Source organism: Pteronotus mesoamericanus, unplaced genomic scaffold, assembly GCF_021234165.1.
Source record: "Pteronotus mesoamericanus isolate MK-2021 breed Mesoamerican mustached bat unplaced genomic scaffold, CSHL_Meso_final scaffold_54, whole genome shotgun sequence".
Taxonomy (NCBI): domain Eukaryota; kingdom Metazoa; phylum Chordata; class Mammalia; order Chiroptera; family Mormoopidae; genus Pteronotus; species Pteronotus mesoamericanus.
The window spans coordinates 59,247,417-59,252,087 of record NW_026555321.1 but is presented as its reverse complement, the minus strand read 5'-3'; the positions used below and the strand labels follow the sequence as shown (position 1 = coordinate 59,252,087).

At 42.8% G+C, this 4,671-nt stretch overlaps 1 pseudogene; it reads left to right on the top strand.

The window, feature by feature from the left end:
• The first annotated feature begins 827 nt into the window (after nt 1–827).
• Nucleotides 828–1,959, top strand: LOC129088418 (glutamine synthetase-like; annotated as a pseudogene).
• Nucleotides 1,960–4,671: the final 2,712 nt, after the last annotated feature.

Here is a 4,671-nt window from a genome sequence, read left to right as displayed (position 1 = left end):
CTCAGTGGTGCAGAAAGATGTGTGCTGGCTTTATGCACCCCATTTCTGCCCCAACAAGCTAGACATTCTTCCTCTGTGACTCTGGTTCATCATCTGTACACTGACCAGAATGGACCCGCCCCACTGCACTGAGACCATCAATAACACTATAATCCTTCACAGGATTTCCAGAAATGATATCAATGCATAAAAATGAATACAGAAGCTATAGACCAGAGGAATTCACAAAAGGGCATCATTCACATAGGCAAACTTGACTACACAGAAGCATGATGACTAAAGTCAGGTAATTTGATTATGCCAAGGGATTCTGGCTGAATTGCCAATAAGTAAATGAAATTATTCCAAGTGTGCACAGGAGAAAAGTGACAAAATGAGACTGAGGAAGCTGTGAAGTGTCCTAAGGAATGTGACTTTTCCAGGCTCAATCTAATGGCACAGTAAGTCAAGGCACTTCAGAAATTCAGGGTTTAAAAGGGCCTGCATGCATCATATCCTCTCATCATTCCCTCTCAACTCATAAATGGATCATTCCAAAATGTCATTATAGTCTCCTTTTTTTAGCCAAAGCCTGAGCTCCTTTTCTTCACTGGCATCTATGAAGGTGAATGGCAAGAGAAGAATATCAGAGGCAGAGTCCATGCATTCCAGCTAGATGGAGTTGACAATTTCAAGAATTAGTTGCCATCTAAATATTTCTAGGTCAAGACCAAGGATGGGAGAAGAACTGAGGATCTGAGTAGCATTCCCAGCTTCCTCTCTTCTCCTCTACACACCTCACTGTCACAGCCTGCCTGCCCTGCTGTTTGCTCACTCCCAAAACATCTTCTGCCATGGCCACCTCAGCGAGTTCCAACTTGAACATCAGGCATGCATCAAGCAGGTGTACGTGTCCCTGCCTCAGTGTGATAAAGTCCAAGCTATGCATATCTGGATCCACAGTACTGGAGAAGGACTGCAATGCAAGACCCAGACCCTAGAGAGTGAGCCCAAGTGTATAGAAGAGTTGCCTGAGTGTAATTTTGATGGCTCTAGTACTTTACAGTTTGAAAATCCCAACAATGACATGTATCTTGTTCCTGCTGCCATGTTTTGGGATGCTTTCCACAAGAACCCCCGACAAGATGGTGTTCTGTGAAGTCCTAAAGTACAACCAAAAGCCTGCAGAGACCAATTTAAGGCACACCTGTAAACAGATAATGTACATGGTGAGCAATCAACACCCCTGGTTTGGAATGGAGCAGGAAATATACTCTCATGGGCACAGATGGACATGCTTTTGGTTGGCCTTCCAATGGCTTTCCTGGACCGCAAGGTCCATACCATTGCAGTATGGGAGCAGATTAAGCCTATGGCAAGAACATTATGGAGGCTCACTACCGGCCCTGTTTGTATGCTGGCATCAAGATTGAGGGGACAAATGACAGGGTCATGCCTGCCCAGTGGGAATTCCAAATAGGACCCTGTGAAGGAATTGAGATGGGAGATCATCTCTGGGTGGTCCAGTTCATCTTGCACCGAGGGTATAAAGACTTTGGAATGATATCAACCTTTGATCCCAAGCCAAATCCTGGAAACTGGAATGGTGCGGGCTGTCACACCAACTTCAGCACCAAGACCACATAAGAGGAGAATGGCCACAAGTACATTGAAGGGTACATAAAGAAGCTGAGCAAGTGGCACCAGTACCACATCTGAGCCTATGATCCCAACGGGGACCAGGACAATGCCCGACACCTAAGTGGATTCAACGAGACCTCCAAAATTGACTTTTCTGCTGATGTGGTCAACCACAGTGTTAGCATCCACATTCCTCAGGCTGTTGGCCAGGAGAATAAGGGTTTCTTTGAACACCAACGCCCTTCTGCCAACTGTGACCCCTACAGGGTGACAGAAGCCCTCACCTGCAAATGTCTTCTTAATGAAACTGGTGAGGAACACTTCCAGTACAAAAACTAAGTAGACTAGACTCACAGCCATTGAACCCCTTCTAATTCTTCATCCCACTCCCACTCTTGCCCACCTCTCAATTGTCATAATAGCAGTCACTCAAAAGGTGGAGCAACAAGGTCTTTTTTTGTTCCTCTTTCCCAGTTAATATCTCTTGCTTTTTCTTGGCCAGATTACAGGGGTCAAGTTCTTAATCTGTTCACACACATAGACCCTTTTTTTTCCCTCTATCACTGAAGCTATATAGTGCTTTAGTTGGGGGGCAGGGGAAACATAACTATGGCTACACTTAATCAGATGTTTGTCCAACAGGCGTTAGCTATCCAGACAGTGAGCATAGTGTTTGTGAAAGGAGGGGACAGACCTTTTTATTCCCTGAGGTAGCTGAAGCGGTTAAGAGGACTGGCCTTACTCTGTGGTTAGGTTAAATATTACACCTTGGTGGATGTTTCATTTCTTAAAAGGCTATAACCAGATTTCTAATGGAAGTGAGAATTAGGAGGAAGGGGAGCATGGCAGTCAGGCAGGAAGATGCCTTTCATTGTGCTATTGTGCTTTCCTGGGCTGGGGCTAAATGCGCTAACTTCAAGACAAGCTAACTGTAAAGTAATGGCATGAATAGTTTTACCTTAGAAGAAAAAAGCTCTCATTCTTTGGTCCACCTTCTATAACACAAATCAGAGTAGAATTTTTTATATTTATTTTTTCCCACAAGCATTTCTTTCTTTCTTTCTTTCTTTTTAAATACAATTCTCTCTGCCTCCCCCCCCCACCACTTTCCCTTGCCCCCTCCCTCATTCCCTCCCTCAACTCTTCCCCTTTGGTTTTGTCCATGAGTTCTTGCTATATGTTCCTTGACTTTCCCCTTCCGTTCCCTTTCCCTGCCTGTCCCTCCCTCCTTCCCTCTAGTCTCTGTTAATTTCTTTTCCTTTCAGTGTTGCTGGTCAAATTTTCCTTGCATTTTTGTATTGTTGATTAGGTTATGCTTATTGGTGAGATCATATGGTATTTGTCTTTCGCCCCCTGCCTTATTACGCTTAGCATGATGCTATACAGTTCAATCCATGCTATCGCAAGTTTAGTAGTTCTTTTTTCCTTTCTGCTGCATACTATTCCATTGTGTATATGTACCATAATTTCTTCATCCAATCATCTACTGAGGACACTTAGGTTGCTTCCAACACTTGGCTATTGTAAATTGTGCTGCTATTAACATTGGGGTGCATAGGTTCTTTTGTACTGGTGTTTTGGTGTTCTTACGGTAGAGTCCCAGAGGGGAATCACTGGATCAAAAGGCAGTTCCATTTTCAGCTTTTTTAGGAAACTCCACACCGCCTTCGACAGTGGCTATACCAGTCTGCATTCCCACCAACAATGGACGAGGGTTCCCTTTTCTCCACAGCCTCGCCAGCACCTGTTGTTTGTTGATCTGTTTATGACGGCCATTCTGACCGGTGTGAGGTGGTACCTCATGGTGGTTTTGATCTACATTTCTCTGATGGCTAGTGATGCTGAGCATCCTTTCAAATGGCTCTGGGCCCTCTGTATCTCCTCCTTGGAAAAGCATCTACCCAGGTCCTTTGCCCATTCTTTGATTGGATCATTTGTCTTCTTAGAGTGGAGTTGAGTGAGTTCTTTATATATCTTGGAGATGAAACCTCTATCTGATGTATCATTAGCGAATATATTTTCCCATATGGTTGGCTCCCTTTTCATTTTGCTGATGTTTTCTTTTGCCGTGCAGAAGCTTCTTATTTGGATGAGGTCCCACTTGTTTATTCTTTCCTTTCTGTCCCTTGCTTTAGGAGACATATCAGTGAAAAATTTGCTGCGTGGGATATCTGAGAGTTTCCTGCCAATGTTCTCCTCTAGGACTTTGATGGTGTGGCGACTTATATTTAAGTCGTTTATCCATCTGGAGTTTATTTTTGTGTATGGTGTCAGCTGATGATCCAATTTCCATTTTTTGCAAGTAGCCGTCCAGCTCTCCCAACACCATTTGTTGAAGAGGCTATTATGGCTCCATTTTATGCTTCTGCCCCCTTTGTCAAATATTAGATGCCCAGAGAGACCTGGGCTTATTTCTGGGCTTTCTATTCTGTTCCACTGGTCTATGGGTCTGTTCTTGTGCCAGTACCAGATTGTTTTGAGTATAGTGGCTTTGTAGTAGAGTTTCATGTCCAGTATTGTGATCCCTCCTACTTTGTGTTTCTTTCTCAAAATTGCTGCGGCTATTCAGGGTCGTTTATGGTTCCATATACATTTTTGAAATGTCTGTTCTATTTCTGTGAAATATGTCATTGGTATCTTAATAGGGATTGCGTTGAATCTATAAATTGCTTTGGGTAGTATGGACATTTTGAGTATATTAATTCTTCCAATCCATGTGCACGGTATATGCTTCCATTTATTTGTGTCTTCCTTAATTTCTTTCTTCAATGTTATATAGTTTTCTGCATACAGGTCTTTTACGTCTTTCGTTAAATTTATGCCCAGTACTTTATTTTTTTTCGTGCTATATCGAATGGTATTTTTTTTCTGATTTCTTCTTTTCTATTGCATTGCTGGTGTACAAAACTGCCTTTGATTTCTGAATGTTGACTTTGTGTCCTGCTGTTTTGCCAAATTCACTTATTAGGTTGAGGAGTTTTTTGGTAGAATCTACAAGATTCTCTATGTACACTATCATGTCGTCTGCAAACAATGATAGATTTACTTCCT